Source organism: Ambystoma mexicanum, chromosome 1q (genome assembly GCF_040938575.1).
Source record: "Ambystoma mexicanum isolate Mex_15411 chromosome 1q, UKY_AmexF1_1, whole genome shotgun sequence".
NCBI classification, from domain to species: Eukaryota; Metazoa; Chordata; class Amphibia; order Caudata; family Ambystomatidae; genus Ambystoma; species Ambystoma mexicanum.
The window spans coordinates 1,545,909,480-1,545,928,599 of record NC_090922.1 but is presented as its reverse complement, the minus strand read 5'-3'; the positions used below and the strand labels follow the sequence as shown (position 1 = coordinate 1,545,928,599).

The following is a 19,120-nucleotide window of genomic DNA, read 5'->3' as shown; positions in this document are numbered from 1 at the left end:
CCCACGCCGGGGCAGGAGCCTTCACCAGCGGGAATGATCAGAATAGTCCCTTCATGAATTCTTTCACCAGGCGATGAGACCACAAGGACGCCCGCCCCATCGTCCTGGTATATCGGGAGATTGCAGCCAGATGTATTTTGATGGAGGCGTGAGCCAGTCCAGCTTTGGCCAGCGACAGTAGGTACGGCAGTACGAGAGGCCGTAATCCGAAGGGGGTTAATCTTCTGTGCAAGGCACCAGACAGAGAACCTCTTCCATTTATGTCCGTAGCACTTGAGAGTTGAGGATGCCCTGGCCTTTGCAAGAACCTCCCTGCAGTCATCCGGGATGTCGTACCCTCCAAACTCTAGTGCTGCAGGAGCCAGGCCTGCAAGTTCAGCGACTCCGGGTTGTGGTGAAGAATGGCGCCTCCTTCTCTGGAGAGAAGGTCCGCGTCCGTCGGCAGCTTGACTGGTGGGGACGTTGACAAGTCCAGAAGGTCCGGGATCCAGATCTGTCTCGGCCACGCCGGTGCAACGAGGATCATCCTGCACCGGGACCTCTTGAGCTGGTTGATGAGCAGGAGCATCAACGGCAGCGGAGGTAACGCATAAAGAAATAGGCCGTCCCAGGGGAACGAGAAAGCATCGCCCATGCTCCTCGGCTGGGGGAACCTGCTGGCGAACCTCCGGCACTTGGAATTCGTTGCCGTCATGAAGAGATCGATTTGGGGTTCGCCCCATCGTCGGAAGAGTCGATCCACTTGATCCTGGCGTAGTTCCCACTCGTGGCACGAGCGCAGCTCCCTGCTGAGTGAGTCGGCGATCGTGTTTTTTATTCCTTCCAGATGAAAAGGCACCAGAAACATCCCTTGGGCGACGGCCCAATGCCACAGATCTTGGGCTTCCTTGGATAGGGCCGGGGACTTGGTCCCACCCTGCTTCCGGATGTAGAACATCGTGGTGGTGTTGTCGGTGAAGATCCTCACCACCTTGCCCTTGAGGGACGGAAGAAAAGACCTGAGGGCCCAGAACACCGCGAGGAGCTCCAAGATGTTGATGTGGAGAGACTTCTCCTCCGGCAGCCAAAGGCCTCTCACGTGAAGATCTCCGGAGTGTTCTCCCCAACTTCCAGGGAGGCGTCCGTCATCACCGTCACCTGGTGAGCTGGGGTCTGAAAGTTCGTGCCCGCCGACAGATGGGAGCGGGTACCCCACCACCGGATCGCCTGAAGGAACGTCTCATTGAGAGGGATCCTGTCCTCGAAGCTGCCCGTCGACTGGATCCAGCGGGCATCGAGGAACTCCTGTAAGGGTCTCATCCGAAGCCTGCAAAGGCGCACCAGATAAATGCAGGAGGACATCATCCCGAGGAGGGACTTGATAGATCTTACCCTGGCCATGTCCGTGGCCAGCAGACGCTGCACCTTGCCCAGAATGGTCCTGGTCCTTTCCTCCAACGGCGAGGCCAGCCGCACCACTGTGTCGAGCTTGGCTCCCAGAAACAGGGCGACTTGCGACGGAACCAGGTGGGATTTTGGAAAGTTGATGGAGTATCCCAGGTCCGTGAGCAGCTGGACGGTCTTCGCAGTGTGCTCCACGGCGAGCTCCCTTGTCCTTGCCCGGATGAGCCAGTCATCCAGGTAGGGGTAGACGTGGATCCCCTGTAGGCGCAGCCGCGCCGCCACCGGTGTGAGGCACTTGGTGAACACCTTGGGTGCCGACTTCAATCCGAACGGGAGGGCCTCGAACTGGTAGTGCCGCCCTTGGACCACGAACCTGAAAAACTTTCGGTGTCTTTTTAGAATGGGGATGTGGAAGTAGGCATCCTCCAAGTCCAACAACGACAGGAAATCGCCCTCCTCCAGCTGTCCCAGCATATGCTGGAGGGTGACCATACGGAACTTCTGTGCCTTGATGTACTTGTTCAGTCGTCGTAGGTCCAGGATGGGGCGCCATCCTCCGGTCTTCTTTTTTACGAGGAAGTACCTTGAGTAAACTCCGGAGCCCCGAAGCCTCTTTGGGACGAGCTCGATGGCACCCTTCTTGAGCATCGCCCTCACTTCCAACAGTAGTTGAAGGACGTGATTTTCCTTGCTGGCCACGGGTGGAACGCGAGGGCACTTCTTCTGAAACTCGAGGGCGTGCCCTTGGGCCAGGGCGTCCAGCACCCAACGGTCAGTGGAGATGGACTCCCACACGCTGATGAATCTCGCCAGCCGGCCTCCCACCGGGGTGCTTCGGCGGGGGCCCCGACCGCACGGTCGGTTCAATCTTGTTTGGAGGCCGCCTTGCCTCCTTGACCTCCTTGTCAACGACGACGGGCACCACCTGACTTGCCGCGTCCCCTGTAGGCTTCCTGGGATGAAGATCTTGCCGCTTGGCGGTAAGTGGAGGAGCCACTGCCGGATCCCTTGGAGGCACCTTGTCTGCCTCCGGAGCTCCGAAAGGACGGCCGTCGTTGTTGGAGCACTCCCAGTGCCCGGGCAGTCTGTGTCTGTCTTGATGGCCTGAAGGGACTCATCAACCGCCTTCCCAAACAGGTTGTTCTCGTCGAAGGGCATGTCCAAAACCTTGGTTTGTACGTCCTGGTGGAAAACCGTGGCCTTGAGCCATCCTCGTCGTCTCAAGCAAACACCGTTGCCCAACTGACGGAAACCAGTGTCGGCGATGTCTGTTGCCACCGTGATGGCGTGGTCCGAAGCAATCTCCCCCCCCTGTAGGATTTCAAGGGCCTCAGCCCTTTTGGCGTCCGGAAGGAAGTCTAACAGAGGGGCGATTTTGGACCACAACTCCCTGTCGTAGCGGGCTACGATAGCGAGGGCTTGGCCGCCTTAATAGTCGTCGCTGCGGATGAGATGATCCGTCGTCCCATCGTGTCCAACTTCCTGCCCTCGCCGTCCGGCGGGGAAGTTGATGTTGAGGCCGATGCCCACCCAGCTTTCTTCTTTGCCGCCGCCGAGACGACCAAATCCGGGGTAGATTGTGCCCGAAGGCACAAGGGGGCAGCGTCGGGGACCCAGTACTTCTCGTACCGGTCCCTCTTTGCCGGCGCCGTGGCAGGGTTCTTGAGGAGGGCGAGCCCCTCATCCCAGATGTCATCAAGAAGCGGTACGGCGAGGACCGTCTTCCTTTTAGCCTCGCGCCGTTGGTAAAGGAACCCTTCTTTCTTCTTTTCTTCTGGGCAGAGCTGAAAAAGCTCGGATGCCCTGGAAATCATGGCATGAAAGGATCCAATCTCTTCGGGCGGGGACGCCCGAGCAGGGGGCGACGGGGGACACGTCCCGTCATCGCCTCTGTCGTCATCTGTACCTGTCGTAGCCGTGTCCGTGCCTGTATCATCCCCGTGGGTAGTAGACCGGGGGGAAGGCAGAGCAGGCTGCGGTGGACTCTCCGAAGGTCCTGGCTCCGGTTCCCCCGTCAGGTCTGGCTCAGGTACCTCCGTCGGGGAAGGGGCAACGTTGTCCTTATCTCCGAGCATAAGGACTGAATCGCTGACAAAATGGCCGCCAAGGTGTCCTGCGGCGCCGGAAACGACGGGCGCGAGGGCTCTTGAGGAGCCTTGTCGGCGACACCGTCGCTCTCGTCGTCGCCCTAGTTGGGATCCCTTCCGATGGGCTGGGCCTCTTCCACGACTTCGATGAGCTCTTCTTCAGAGGTTGTGTCCGTATCCATGATGGCCACCAGTCCCTCCCACACCTTTTCCAACAACGACTTCGTGGGGGTCTTCTCAATGGGCCTGAAAGACGACTCCCTCCACGGTGGCAGGGAGACTCTGGGTCCTGAGGGCGCCTCCACTGGTGTAGCCTCGACAGGATGAGCCAGGGCCGCGGCAACATCTTCAATCGAGGTCTTAGCAGGGTGAATTAAGGCCATCGTCACCTTCTGGACGCCCAGGGCCTTCACCTTGGGGGGAAGGTCCGAGCCTCGCTCCCTCTCTGCCGGAATCTTCGAGATCGACCAGGGCCTCTCCAGAAGCTTCGCCGGGTTCTCGGATTTCCTCTTACCCGAGCCAGAGCGTTGGCTCGTGGTTGATGGCGCCGGGGAGGATGCAGCCAAGGAGCCCGACCGTTCGGCGCTCCCGGTGCCCGCGGACTCGCGGTGCTTAGTCTTTTGTTGGGCCCCCGTTGCCGGTTGGCGAGACGGAGGTGGCGATCCTTCATGGTCCGCTCCGACATGTTCCCACAAAACGCACAGTCCTTCTCCTTGTGCGTCTTGTCCTCATGGAGACAGAGGCATAACGAATGCTCGTCCTCCTTGAAAACATTCTGAAGCTGGCATCCAGGGCAGGTCCTGAACAGCTTCCCGGGCGTCGAGCTTCCTTTCTCCTGGGCCATGTCCGGGGTAGGCCTCGGAACTTCTGGAATCCTCCAAAAGCGTAACTCGACGAAATCTTCACCCTTGAGGGGTGTAGAAAACTCTGAAACGGATCCCCGTTGATCGGATGTAGAAACGGTGGAGCATGAGGCTCCATTTAACCGAAAAATGAGAAAAATCTCCTGAAAAAGCACAAAAACGCAGAAAAAGCTTGAGAACTACAACACGAGGACTCCCAACACTTGAACGTGCGGTAAAAATCTGAGGATGGCTGCGGAGGCGGGGCTTAGAGAGAGGGCAGTCATTGGCTGGGGGCAGTATGACCCAGAGACCAGTGATTGGTTACTACTAAGACAGATCAGAAACGAAACTGATACTGATTTTTTTCTATACCGAGGATTCCCGGCCTGACGGGGAATATTCATGAGCATGTGAATCCATGCCAGACCCCATGCTGGAGAAAAGTGGGAAGACAAACAGTGGTAGGATAGAACCCCTCCTGGTAGAAAGCATCAAGGAGAAGAGGCAAATAACCTGCATTGCCTGTGGCAAATACAACAGTGGAACAAACAGCACCAATGTGTCTCAGGTTTTCTCAGCGGAAGTTGTGAATTTTGATGTTGTTCAAAAGACTTTTCCAAAGGTTTGAAGTAAACCTCACCACAGAGTACTTGTAATAGTCTTAGGAGCTACTGTCCTGGCAGGCGGGTATACCATGATACAGAACTCTTAGTGGTAGTCCTGGCAGGTTAGTGGACCAGGAAGAAATAATTGAAGTACTGCATTGTGGTTGAAAGTTGTGAAGAAGAAGTGGCAAGACCACTAACGTGTTTAATGGACTTTCAATTGTGGTGGCAAAATATTGTTATGATACAGAAGAATTGTGTAAGTATGAGATCCATTACTCACTGTAATCATATTTCTGATGCTTGTATCTGCTTAGATTCACAAGCTTTGCGTAGGCTGTCATCTAGTGGAAGTTGCAGAGTATTGCGCATGAAGTTTTCGAAGTTCGAAAAGGGACGTCGACCAGCGTGAATGTACTATCCAGAGTCTGATGTACTCTGTACCCATGATCCTTCATGTGTCAAGGTCCCTCTGATTATTTGTTTCTGACAAGAGGGAGTGTAAGTTGTAAGCGTGAAGTGTAGGTAGTTAAAGATCTATGATGCTTTCCCAGGCGCCTTCTACTCCAAGAGGGGAGGAAAGGAGGGTACATGTGAATCTAAGTAGATACAAGCATCAGAAATATGATTACAGTGAGTAATGCATCTCTTGAGGCTTGTGGATCTGCTTGGAATCACATGCTTTGCATAGATTAGCGAGCAGTACTAGAAGGAGGTGGGTTGTTAGAAGGTAGCGCTGCAAAGAGATATTTCAGAACTGCTTGTGTCACCTGTATACTACCCCTAGAATGTGTGTTTGTTGAAGGTGTGTACTGAGCTCCAAGTAGCAGCTTTGCAAATAGCTTCTAGAGGCACATTTGCTATGAAGGCTACAGTTGACACAGTGCCTCGAGTAGAGTGTGCTCTGGGCTTAAAGGGCAACGTTCTCTTGGCAAGAGTAACAGAGTTTGATGCAGTTGACAATGCATTTAGAAATCACTGCCTTAGAGATAGGATCCCCCCTCTCTGCCAGCAGCTACAGACACAAAGAAGCGATCTGATTTTTTGATCGACTGTCTTTTGAAGGTAGACCATGACAGCTCTGCGTACATCTAGTGCATGAAGGCTACTTTCTGCTGCGTTTGTTGGATTTTGCAAAAACGCAGGCAGCTCTATAGTTTGATTTACACTTTGATATGTACTTGGGTGAAAATCTAGGATGTGTGCGCAGCACCACCTTGTCTTTATGTAGGACTACAAAGGGATCTTGTACAGACAGAGCTTGTAGTTCACCGACCCTTTTGATTGAGGGAACGGCTATAAGGAAAGATGCCTTGTATGTAAGTGGTTGTGCTTGTGCATAGGCTTGAAGGGGGCCCCCATGAGCCTTGTGAGTACGACATTGAGGTCCCAGCTGGGAGTAGAATTAGAGATTGGAGGGTACAGTATCTTTCACACACTCATGAAAGCCTCAACTGCTGGCACCTTCCACCACAACATTTTACGGTGAGATGTACTCTAAACGGAGAGAGAAGCTAGGTGTACCTTGAGTGAGTTAAATACTAATCCTGAGTAAAGTAGGTAGAGGAGACAGTTGACTATATTGGTTGGTGAACAGTCGTTCGGATTGAGAGACAGTGTTCTGCACAACAACACAAAGCGTTTCCATTTGTTGAGATATCAGTGCTGTGTTTTAGGCTTGCATGTCTCCTTGAGTAGTTCCATGCACATAGGTGTGTTTTTCTCCAGTATTTAAATTGCATTGTGAAAGTATTTAAATTGCATTGTGAAACCTACGCCTTTTTCCCCACTATACAGGACTCTTTGACCGTCTTCACAACGTGGATGTCACTTATACGAATGACGCTGACGACACCCAGGTTCTCATTACGCTGTCAGTGTGCTATGAGGATGACTATAAATGGATTAACGAGATATACTTGGAAATCCAGGCGTGCATGGCAGACCACAGCCTATGCCTCAACGACGAGAAGACTGAGCTCCTGATCGTCGGCTCCCAAACACACCTCAACAAATTAGACCCGTGCTATGCATCCATCAACATTGATGGAAATCTGATCAAAGTGGCCAAAGAAATAAAAACCTTGGGGTATACCTAGACGCCACCCTCTCTCAAGAGAAGCAAGTGAATGCCACTGCTTCTACAACTGCCTACACTAACAAGCTAATTAATGCCTGCAAGTGCTTCCTTTCGCCCAGCAGCTGCATTACATTAGCCAGGGCACTAGTGTTGTTCAAAATTGACTATTGCAACACCCTATTCTTAGGCACCTCTGAACGGAACCTAACCAAACTTCAGTTCCATCAAAACAATGCCTTAAGATCTGCATGGAGCATCCCTAGGTCGACCCACATCACTAGCTTCAGACAGGACACCCACTAGCTCCCAGTACAGGATAGCATCTTCTTTGGGACGCTTGTCATTACCGACAAATGCCTAACAAACTCTGCCCCTAAGTACCTGGCTGACATATTCAACAAACACCAACCAGCTAGACCGACTAGAGCCCTGTACTCGCATTGCCTTACCATTCCCAGATTCAACCTAAAAAGAGCTGGTGAAGTGAGTTTCCCTGTGTTCACGCCAAACAGTGGATTGCTTTAACCCTCAGCTTCATAATGGAACCCTTATTCTGGACCTTTAGAGCCAAAGTAAAGAGTGGGCTCTTCGGGAAGAAATGCTAACTTCAGCTAACCCGCCTTCAAAATACCATTCCTGTTTGATCTCTTTGTATGCCTCGCTGCAATACTACCAGCCTGGTATTGTAACTGAATTTCTCAACTTACGACCACCATGTAACCATGGTCGACCTGCACTTATTGTTGTTTGTTCTAAGTGTCGATATATGTCTAACATTCACTTAAGTTTTTGGCACTCAGCTACCTCAGGGTTCTGTGCGCAGTACAAATAAAGAAACTAAACCAAACTCTCAGACCTAGGTGCGTTTTTCTCCAGTATTTAAATTGCCTTGTGAAACATAGGCCTTTCTCCCACTATACAGGACTCTCCGACCTAGGTGTTTAAAGCACATTGTGAAAGTAGTGCGGTCTTTGGCGTTGCCTTCTTAGCAAAGCATTCATCTAACATACTTTTCTACTATTGTCTGAGCTCCTGTCATTTTTGTTGACTTGTCTACTTCTGTCTCGTCTCTCCTTGCCATGTCTGCATGCCCCCATCCCTGTGTCCTTCCCAAGGGTTCGCCCCACCCATACCCCTACCCCCTTCTCTTCTCTCCTTTCCCTACCTACTCTATGGTGCTCTCTGTCTCTCCTATCTTTTCTAACTGCTTCTCTATCGACTATCCTGCTCACCTCACTACATCTTTTAAGAAGTTTAAAAAGGACTTCCTAGTCTCCAAACCAGGCCTCCCCATCGCTGACACCTATACAAGTGCTTCCTCCAGGCAAACCCTCACCGACATCCTCTTTGTCATTCCCTCACCAACCTATAGACTTCCTATGGTCTCTGTGCTTTCTCCTTTCTCTTCTTCTCCCATTAATGGTGGCACCAGGTGAGAGGCCCTCCTAGCCTCCTACCACTCCTCTAAGATCATAATTAATGTTAACCTGAATGGTACCGTCTTGGTCCAAGGCCCTCAGGCCAACCTTCTCCTCTTTGATAGACGCTTCCAGTGCCTCATCAATTTCCTTCTTTCTCCTCCTGTCCCCTCTCTTCACTCCACGGCTTCCTTGCCTCCCCCTGCTGTCTCCTCCTTGGCTACCTTGCCCTCTCCTCCTTCCTCTTCTGCCCCCCCTCGGGCTTCTTTGACATCTCAGCAAGGCGTACCTCTGATTTGTACCCCTCCCTGGAGGTCTTTCAAGGGTGGCAACCTTCTCCATATTACCATTCTAAACTCTCGCTCAGCTGTCAAACACTCCTCTGATAACTTGAAGAACTTGACCTTGTTGTCCTCTGTCTCACCAAGACATGGTTCATGGCCAGCTATGTCACAGGCTTTGACACTCTCCTTCCTGAAGGCTATAGCATCCTTCCGCACCCAGGTCCAATCGTTCCAGAGTGGATGTAGCCCTGATCTTCCCCGAGTGGATTCCTGCCTCCGTCATTCCTACGCAGGCCTACTCCTCTTTCAAATGCCTGGTCTGCAGGCTCTCTCTCCCCTAGCCATTCCCTTACCGTTGCTACCATCTATCGGCCACCTGGTCAGATCTCCTCCTTCCTCTCTGAGTGGGCAGACCTCTCCTCTTCCCTCCTGGTCTCGACCACTCAACTTCTCCTTCTTGGACACTTTAACATCCACCTGGATGCTTCCTGTCCTTCCTCTGGACTCTTTTGCGACCTCTGCGACTATCCCTTTCTATTCTCCCCTGCGGCCTGACTCACTCTGCAGGGCACACTCTGGATGTTCTGATCTCTTTAGACCTTCCCCCCTCTATCCCGCTCACCACTCCTCTCTATTGGAGTGATCACTTTCTCCTTTCCTTCCAGCTCACTCTATCCACCCCTCAGGCCAAGTCAACTCCAGCACTTCCACCTACCTTCTCGGTTATCCGACCCATGAAGTGTGTGTCAATTGAGGCTTTCGCCGCCACTTTCTCACCCTACCTTACCGCTTCGGCTGACTCACACCCTGAGACAGCACTTTTTATGCTCCGCTCTGCTAGGTCTGATACTCTTGATGTTCTTGCCCCTGTCATGAGGATACGCTTGAAGCCCAAAGCCAAGTACACCTCCTGGTATGACACAGACCTCGTCACCCTCAAACCCAAGTGCAGGGTGGCTGAGAGGAAATGGTGTGCTTCCTGTACATCCTCTGACAAACTGGCCTGCCGTCTGCTCCAATGGCAATACCGGCGCTCTGTCCACACCAAGAAGAGAGCCCTCATCCAAGCCCGCATCTCGGCGGCATCCAACAACTCGGCAGAAATCTTTAAAATCTGCAAGGAGCTGGCCAATCCTGCTGCAGCCTCTACCACTCCTGTCCCCACCCAGGCCCTCTGCACTGCCCTTATTTCTAATTTCATCTCTAAAACTCAAGACATCCTCTCTCTTCCTCTCCTCCTCCTCCCTCTATTATCTGCTTTTCCTCTGGCCCTTCTGTGGCCATCCCTCCTCCCTCCTTCTCTGTCTTTGCCCTGTTCTCAGCTGACCTGTCCTTCTAGGTTTCTAGACAAGCCCAATCTATGAAAGTCTTGTCAAAACAGGTTCTCTCTTATTCCTCTAAAACCATCAAGGACCACACCGACACCCTGGCTCCTGCTTTGGCTGACTTCTGCAACCACTCATTTCGCCACCGGAGTCATCCCTTCCCCCCTGGACTCCCTTGTGCACCCCCTTAAGAAACGCTCAACCGACCCCTCATGCCCTGCCAACTACCGCCCAATCTCCATCACTCCTTTCCTGGGCAGACTCCTGGAAAAGCTGGCCATCTCCCAGCTTAATCTTCACACTGAATCGGTTGGTTGTCTCCATGACCATCTGTCTGCTTGTCCTTCGAGTTGGTCGGGCTGCATTCTCGAAGATTGAGCATTTCATTACAAAACACATCCCACTTTGCTGGGCAGTCCAACTTAGTTGGACATTTGGTTACCTCAGCCAATTAATCACTAGAGGTTGATGGTGACCAGTGACAGTTTCTTGGCCTTCTTCAAAGAAGATGACAAAGAATGGCGTGATTGACTTCTCGATCAAGACCATTTCGATGTTTTTTCATCGAGGAGAATCATTTAACTCATCTTTCTTTCTCTTTGAGCTCTTCACAGGAGACTTCGAAGGCAACCTCCCCACCGCCAATTTACCTCTATGCTCCCCTAGAGCCTTTTCGGTCATCACCTGACAAGAGTTTCAGTCGAGGTACAGTGACAGATACCAAGGAACCACAGATATGTGGTGGGGGTCGGTGAACGACATCTTCGATCCACAGTCTTGGCATTTCTTGAAGCCCGTCATAGGCGTTGATGGAGCAGACGGGGAAGACATTTTCGTAGATCGAAAATAACTATCGAAGTTCACCAGAAAAAACGAAGAACGCCATAATTCTTCAAAGCGTTAGCTCGGAAAAAACGGGTCTGTAGCCAACAGGCGCTGCATATGCTACTTATACTGATGACGACGTCGTCAGTCGAACGGAGGCCCTCGAGGGACATCGACTCAACGGCAAACAGCACCCCCTGTCGAAAATCTTTCCGATGCAGCTGGAAGGATAATTATCATAAGACGAGGAATATGTGGGAGGACATAATCCATTCGAAGTGTAGGATGTGTGTCCAATTGAGGTAGGCCAAGATCCAGCATTGTTGCCAAGAAATGAGCGACCAGATGGCGATTAGATGGGAGATTAAAATCCCCAACTACAATCAGGTTAGGGAATGTGCCATATGCCAGCCACAAACGCCGTAAACTCGAGACAGAAACCGTGATCATAGCCGGGACGGCGGTACCTCAACAGAGTAAATAACATAAGAGTGGCAGAAACTAGAATGCACACAAGGATACATTCCATTTTCAGAGAATAAGTAATTGGAGGGGAGGTAACTTTAAAATTACTATTAAAAAGAACAGACAGGCCCCTACAAGGAAGGGACGCTATGCGATCACGGTGTAGGATCTCATAGTCCCGGGAGGATAGCTCAGCAGAAATGTGCTCATCTTGGAAACAAGACGACACGAAGAAGAACAAGTTACTTCTTACCTTGTAACGTTCTTTCGACGGGATGTTCCTCCGACGTATTCCTCATCTTAGATATCTCCTTCCAGCTCTGCTGGCCTCGGAAAATTTTCTCTCTAGAGGGCGCTGCGCGTCGACGTCCTCCAAGTCGATGTCCTTCGACAGCCGCCGTATCGACGTCATCCTGCCTATAAAGGCCGCGCTCAGCGTCCGTTGCTCAGTTCCGTTTTGTAGCCCACAATAATACTTTCTGGACTAACTAATCACCCTGAAGGAGCGTAAGCTGCAACAACAAGGGAAGTAGAACTGCGGGGATGGATGGGAGGGTCGATGAGGAATACGTCGGAGGAACCTCCCGTCGAAAGAACGTTACAAGGTAAGAAGTAACTTGTTCTTCGAAGGGATTGTGTCCTCCGACGTATTCCTCATCTTAGATAGGCTCCCATAGCAGTATTGTATTATCGGAGGAGGGAGTACTGACTTCACGCTGTCTTCTATTGATGAATAGAATGCAGTACAGCCCTTCCAAACCTAGTCTCTTGACTGGAGGAGGAATCCAGATTGTAAAAACGTGTAAAGGTATGGACAGACGACCATGTAGCGGCCGCACATATGTCCTTAACCGGCACGCCTCTTTTGAGGGCCGATGAAGCTGCAATACCTCTGGTCGAATGAGCCCTAAGGTTTTGAGGGGGCTCTTTCCCTGCCAGTTTATAACATTCCAGAATGGCTATAATGATCCATCTGGAAATGGTCTGCTTAGTTATTGGTAACCCCAGCTTGTGACCTGTGTAACCTACAAACAGCTGGTCTCCCTGTCTTATCCTGGCTAGTCTACTAATGTAAAAACTTAAAGCCCATGTAGGGTCTAGCCTGTGTAACCTCTCTTCCTCTTTCCCCGGGTGAGGAGGAGGATAGAAAGATGGTAGGGTAATCTTCTGAGTGATATGGAATTCAGAAACCACCTTTGGGAGGAAATTAGGCTTCACTTGCAGGACAACTTTGTCTTTGTGAAATATAGTATGAGGGGTTTTACAAGAAAGAGCTTGTAATTCGTTCACCCTTCTAGCAGATGAAAGTGCTATTAATAAAAACAGTTTTAAGGGTAAGGAATCTTAACAATCAAGAATGGAGAGGTTCGAAAGGTGTACCGATCAGGAAAGTTAGTACTAAGTTTAAATCCCATAGGGGAACTTGGAATGGTCTTGGGGGATAAACATTGGTTAACCCCTTTAGAAACTGTATTGCCAAGGGTAATTTGAAATAGGATGGTTCTTCCGCAGTACGCTTAAAGATGGATAGCGCTGCGAGATAGCCCTTAATGGTGCCAACTTGAAGGCCTGAATTTGCCAAATATAGTAGGAAGGACAAAACCATTGGTGTACCACATGAAAAAGGGTTGATATTCTGTTCTCTACACCAGCTGCAAAATCTGCTCCAACGGCAGCGGTATAAAGACTTTGTTGCTGGCCTCCTTGCCGAAAGCAACACCTCCATAACATCATCAGGGAGGTCCCAATCCTTGTACCGCAGCCTTTCAGAAGCCAAGCGTGAAGGTTGAGGGTTTTGATGTCTGGATGGAGAACCTGACCTCCCTTCTGTGAGAGTAGGTTCTCTCTGAGTGGAAGTCGAATTGGAGGGCAGATGGACAAGTCTAGAAGGTCCGGGTACCACGTTCTCCTGGCCCAATCCGGGGCAATTAGGATCATGGTTCGCCGGAATCTTCTCAACCTCCTGATCATTTGAGGAATGACGGGGACCGGTGGGAACGCGTACAGAAGCGGAAACTCCAAGTCCACTATGAACGCGTCTCCCAGAGCTCCTCTCGGGGGAAATTCCCTTGAGCAGAACAGGTCGCATTTCCTGTTTAGGCTGGTGGCGAACAGATCTACCTGAGGGGTTCCCCAAAGGGCGAAGATCTCTTGAAGGACTTCCTGAGCTAGCTCCCACTTATGGGAGACTGTGTTCTGCCTGCTCAGAGCGTCCGCTGTCAAGTTCTTCTCTCCGGCTAGGTGAGCTGCCGATAGAGAGATTCCTTCCTGGATTGCCCAAAACCAGAGCTGCATCGCCTCTCTGCACAGGGGTAGTGATCCTACGCCTCCTCTTTTGTTGAGGTAATGCATGGCCACCGTATTGTCCGTCATTATCAGGACGTTCTTCCCTTGTACAGCTGGCAGGAACGCCTTCAGCGCAAGTCTGATGGCTCTCAGCTCTAACAGGTTGATGTGTAGTCTGGACTCCGATGGAGACCAACGACCGCTGATGGTCAAGTCGTTGGCGTGGGCTCCCCACCCCGTGAGTGAGGCATCCGTGACTACTGTTATCTCCGGCCAGGGTTGACAAAACTGTTCTCCTTTCAGAATGTTCTCCTGACAGTGTAACGCTCACCTGATTCCCGTAGAGGCGCCGGTCTTGACTGGGCGTATACCGTATCTTCAAAGGTGATGTGTAACACACGGCTGGCTCTTTGGGCTGGACCTCTGTGCACTGTATGTCTGACTCGAAGGGTAAGATGTCTGCAGATAGAAAATATGGGATTAAGGAACTGGGTTATTGAATGTCCCTCTCTTCTTCCCTTTCTCTTCTCCTGTAGAACCCCAAAGGTTAACGCTCTCACCTTAGGTAAGTGAACGCTGTGCTCTCCATCTGCCTCGGGGCAGGGTGCTGTAACCAGTTTCTTCACTGGATAAGGGGAGCAGGCCTCTTCACTTCAGAGGACTGCTGTCCGTCGTTTACTGCACGAACGGTAAGTTTCGAGTAATTATAATGTCTTTAAAGTCTTTAGTAATGATGTCTCTTGTTTTGCAGGGTTCCGGCGATGGCGGATGACGGGCTGAAGTGAGTTGAAGATGGAGCCCGTGTGATGAATAGAAGCGCCTGGAAGCACGTAAGTAAGCGCTTGTTGCCTGCTTCACGATGCGCTCTAACTGTCTTGTTATTTTGCAGGTACAAGTTCGGAGCGGCTGCAGGGTGCCGGAATACCCACTGGGTTAGATGTGGAAAGGAGTAATGGCACGTGAGTATTAAAATTCCCCAATGTCTTTAAACGCACCTTGTTTTGTCTTTCAGATGCGGGATGCAGCGCCGAAGGCCTCCGGAGCGTGCGAACGGTTGGTAAGCTTTTGTCTTTCAGATGCCGGAATGCAGTGTGAAGACCTCCGGAGCGCACGAAGAGTAGGTAAGCCTTTGTCTTTCAGATGCCGGAATGCAGCGCGAGGCGTTGGTGACAGCCGATGGACCAGGTAAGTGAAGAGCTGTCACTGAAGACCGTAATGCTAACCTGTTCTTTCTTGTCTTTATAGGTGTTGCTGAAGACTGGATTCAGGATGGTAAGCCTTTTTCCTTAGGCCCAGGATCAGATGCAGAAGACACGATGAGCGTTCTGCTGCAGAGGATGCAGAATAACGCAAAGCAAGATTCATCCATCGGGTGTGGTTTAAATAGCCTCCTGTAGTGCTTAAGTGTCTCCTTCCACAGCCACGCCTAGGTAAGAAAAGAGTTCCTGCTTTCCAGAAGAGTTCCAGTGTTCTGAATCTAGGGAGTGGCTCCTGCCCCACCCAACAGGAAAAGTAGTTCCAAACAGAAGAGGATCAGAGGCTCAACTGGCAGGCAAGTAAGCAGCATGGTCTGCTGCAGGTAAGTCCACCCAAGCATTATGAGCCCGGCGCTTCCAGCGCTGGGACTGGGCATATTTATGAGCCTGATGCCACTGGCGCCAGGACTGGGTCCAAAAGGTCCCAATTGGGACTGGTTGGCACTCGGAACCTGGGTTATGGATCTGCTTCCAAGGGAGTTGGGAAAACCCTGACCTTTTGGAAGCAGCAATCATGACAGTACCCCCCCTCAAGGCCCCTCCCAAACCGGGCTTCTCCGGGGGTTTTGGCTTGTCAGGAAATGTTCGGTGAAATCTTTTGATTAGGCGAGGAGCGTGGACATATTCAGCAGGTTCCCAGGATCTCTCTTGGGGGCCGTAGCCTTTCCAGTCAATTAGGTAAAATAGTTTAGATTTGGAGATCTTGGAGTCCAGAATGCTTTTGACTTCAAACTCGAGTTCTCCATCAACTAGGATAGGTTTTGGAGATTTAGTTAGTCGGGTTTGAGGTTGCACGGGTTTTAATAGAGAGACGTGGAAGACCGGATGTATCTTCATGTGCGGGGGCAAGTCCAACTTGACCGCTACTGGGTTTACTATGGTAGTGATGGAATAGGGACCAAGGTATCTTGGGTTGAATGTGCGTGGCCCTTTTAGAGGTAGATATTTGGTGGATAACCAGACTTGATCCCCTACTTGATATTGAGGGGCTTCCTTCCGATGTTGATCTGCTCCTTTCTTGTATTGTTCTTTAGCCCTTTGAAGGTGAGAAACAGCTTCCTTAAAGGCTTGGGTGATTGTAGAATGCAGGTAGTCTACTGCTGGTGTTTCAAGATCTTGGAGGGGATCCAACTCCGAGGTTCGAGGGTGACTGCCGTACAAAAGAAAAAACGGGGTTTTCCCAGTTCCCGAATGGACAGAGTTATTGTAGGCATATTCGGCTATCCAAAGGATGTCTTTCCAAGTTTTTTCAGTTTGTTGCAGCATGCAGCGTAAATACTGTTCCAGAGTTTGATTGGTCCTCTCGGTTTGTCCGTCGGTCTGAGGGTGGTGACTGGTCGATAGTCTCACATCAATTTGAGCCGACCGACAGCAACTTCGCCAAAAATGAGAAATAAATTGACTACCTCGATCCGAAATTAGAACCGAAGGAAAACCGTGCAGTCGGACGATGTTTTCGAGAAATTCTCGGGCCAGAGTTGCTGCTGTTGGCAAGCCTTTGAGCGGAATGAAATGCGCCATCTTGGAGAATAAGTCCACGATTACTAGAATCGTATTGTATCCGGAGCATGGAGGTAGATCGGTGATGAAGTCCATAGAAAGCGTATGCCAAGGGCGAGGTGGGATGTCAATAGGGCGTAAGAGGCCTGTTGGTCTTTCCTTTTGACTCTTGTTTTGGGCGCATACTCCACAGGACATTATAAAGTCTCTGATATCTTTTTTCCAAGACGGCCACCAGAAGTAGCGCTTGATCTTTTCTGAGGTCTTGGCCATACCGGGATGTCCTTCCATTAAAGAATCGTGATAACAAGAGATTACTTTTTTCTGTAAATCTGTGCTGGGTAGGTATAATCGTTCTTGGAAATACAATAAGTTGTCCTTTACTGCAAAGTCCTTTCCCTGCAGATGCCAATTCTGTATGTCTGCTGGAGTTACAAGTTGCCTGGCTTTATCCTTAACTTCCTCTATGGAATCTGTGGCGATTACACCCAGAATTCTTAGTTCGGGAATGATTGGTACAGGTTTAGGGTTGATCAAGTGTTCTTCCACTCCCATCCGAGAAAGGGCATCAGCTTTACCGTTCTTTGTACCAGGTCGATAGGTAATTATGAAGTCAAACTCGGCAAAGAATAATGCCCAACGGAGTTGTCTAGAGGATTGGGCTTTTGCGGTTTTCAAATATTGCAGGTTTCGGTGATCCGTAATCACAGTAACGGTATGTCGGGCCCCCAGCAGATAATGCCGCCAAGCCTTAAAGGCAGACTTGATAGCCAGAAGTTCCCTGTCAGTAATCGTGTAATTGATTTCAGGAGGCGAGAATTTGCGGGACCAAAATGCCACGGGATGCAACTGATTGGTTACCGGATCCTTTTGTGATAGAACTGCCCCCATGGCAAGGCTTGAAGCATCAGTTTCCACGATGTAGGGGAGTTCGGGGCGAGGGTGTTTTAAGATTGGTGCAGAGATAAATTTAGTCTTCAAATCCTGGAAAGCTTGTTCCGCCTCGGTAGACCATTCAAAACGTTTGTTTTTCTTTAACAAGACAGTGATGGGCTGGACTATTCGAGAGAATTCGGGGATAAACCTGCGGTAAAAGTTAGCAAAGCCTAACATGCTTTGCACACCTTTTACGGAGGATGGTGATGGCCATTTGAGAACTGCATCGACCGTCTTTGAATCCATACGCACTCCGCCAGGTGATAATATGAATCCCAAGAATTCAACTTCAGTCACGTTGAAAACACATTTTTCCAACTTAGCGAAAAGTTTGTGTTGACGCAATCTTTCGAGGACCATTTTCACGTGTTTCTGATGTTCAGATTCCGATGAAGAATAAACGAGGATGTCGTCAATGTAAACAACAACACACACATCTATGAGCTCTCTGAGGACATCGTTCATAAAATATTGAAAGGCGGCCGGGGCATTGCAAAGTCCGAAGGGCATGACCTGATATTCAAATAGCCCATACTTGGTGCGGAAGGCCGTCTTCCATTCATCGCCCTCTTTTACTCGTACCAAGTGGTAAGCTCCTCTAAGATCCAGCTTTGTATATATGCATGCTTTTCTGACTTGGTCCAGGAGTTCAGGGATCAAAGGTAACGGATATCTATTCTTAACGGTGATCTGGTTCAGTGAGCGATATTCTATACAAGTTCTAAGGTCTCCTTCCTTTTTTGGAACGAAGAACAAAGCTGAAGAAGCAGGGGACTTGGAAGGACGAATAAACCCATTTGCCAGGTATTGATCCAGGTATTGTCGAAGGTGAAGGTTCTCAGGCTCGGTGAGGGCATAAATTCTACTACAAGGAGGAGTAGATCCAGGTATCAGGTCGATCTGGCAGTCATAAGACCTATGAGGAGGTAGAGAGTTAGCCTGATCCTTCCGGAAAACATCTTGGTATTCTAGGTATTCGGGAGGTAACTGGGGAGTCTCTGAAGAAATTGCTGCCAGTGCAACACCAGGTGGAGGGTGACAAGTAGAGACACATTCTGGAAACTGGACCGTTCTTGCTCGCCAATCGATCAGAGGATTGTGTTTCTCTAACCAAGGTATTCCTAGAATAATCTGAAACTGAGGGGCCTTGATCACATCGAACACGATCTTCTCATGGTGTCCATCTTGACTTACTAGCGTCACCTCTTGAGTGGTATGCGTTACTGGCCCGGAGGCTATCTCCGTACCATCCACTGTAGTAATGACGTCCTTTACAGCCTTGGGACAAAGAGTTAGATTCATCCTCAAAACCATTTCATGATCCACATAATTGCCGATGGCACCGCTGTCGACGTAAGCTTCAATTGCATGTAATCGATCCGGATTATCAGGGCTAATGAGGACTATAGGTATCACGAAATGCGAGGTCACGGAACTGGTTTTCACGCTCGGCAAGAGGACCTCTATTCTTGTCGGGCGAGGTCGTTTCCCTGCTCAGAGTTTGTAACTTTGGTAACTGCAGCTCCTACTGCCTTCTTGGCAGGTTTCACCGGACAGTCTCGAAGAAAGTGCCCTGAGTTTCCGCAATAGAGGCATAATTGCAACTGTTTTCTCCTTTCCCGCTCCTTTTGTGTTAGAGGACCTTTCAGACCCCCTATTTGCATGGGTTCCCCGGAGTCTACTCCTTTGGAAGGAGTTGGCGGTTTGGAAAATACTCGAGCATCAAACTTGGAACGATCAGCCTTCCTGTTCTGCAGTCTGTGATCTATTTGAACGACTAAGTCTATATAGTCCGAACAATCTTGTGGGGGATTCACTACTTGGG

At 50.3% G+C, this 19,120-nt stretch overlaps 1 protein-coding gene across 3 annotated transcripts in view; it reads right to left on the bottom strand.

The window, feature by feature from the left end:
- The window catches only part of LOC138551732 (glioma pathogenesis-related protein 1-like), a 446,524-nt gene that overhangs the window by 38,072 nt on the left and 389,332 nt on the right, over positions 1–19,120 (bottom strand). The gene's annotated exons all lie outside the window — the stretch shown is intronic.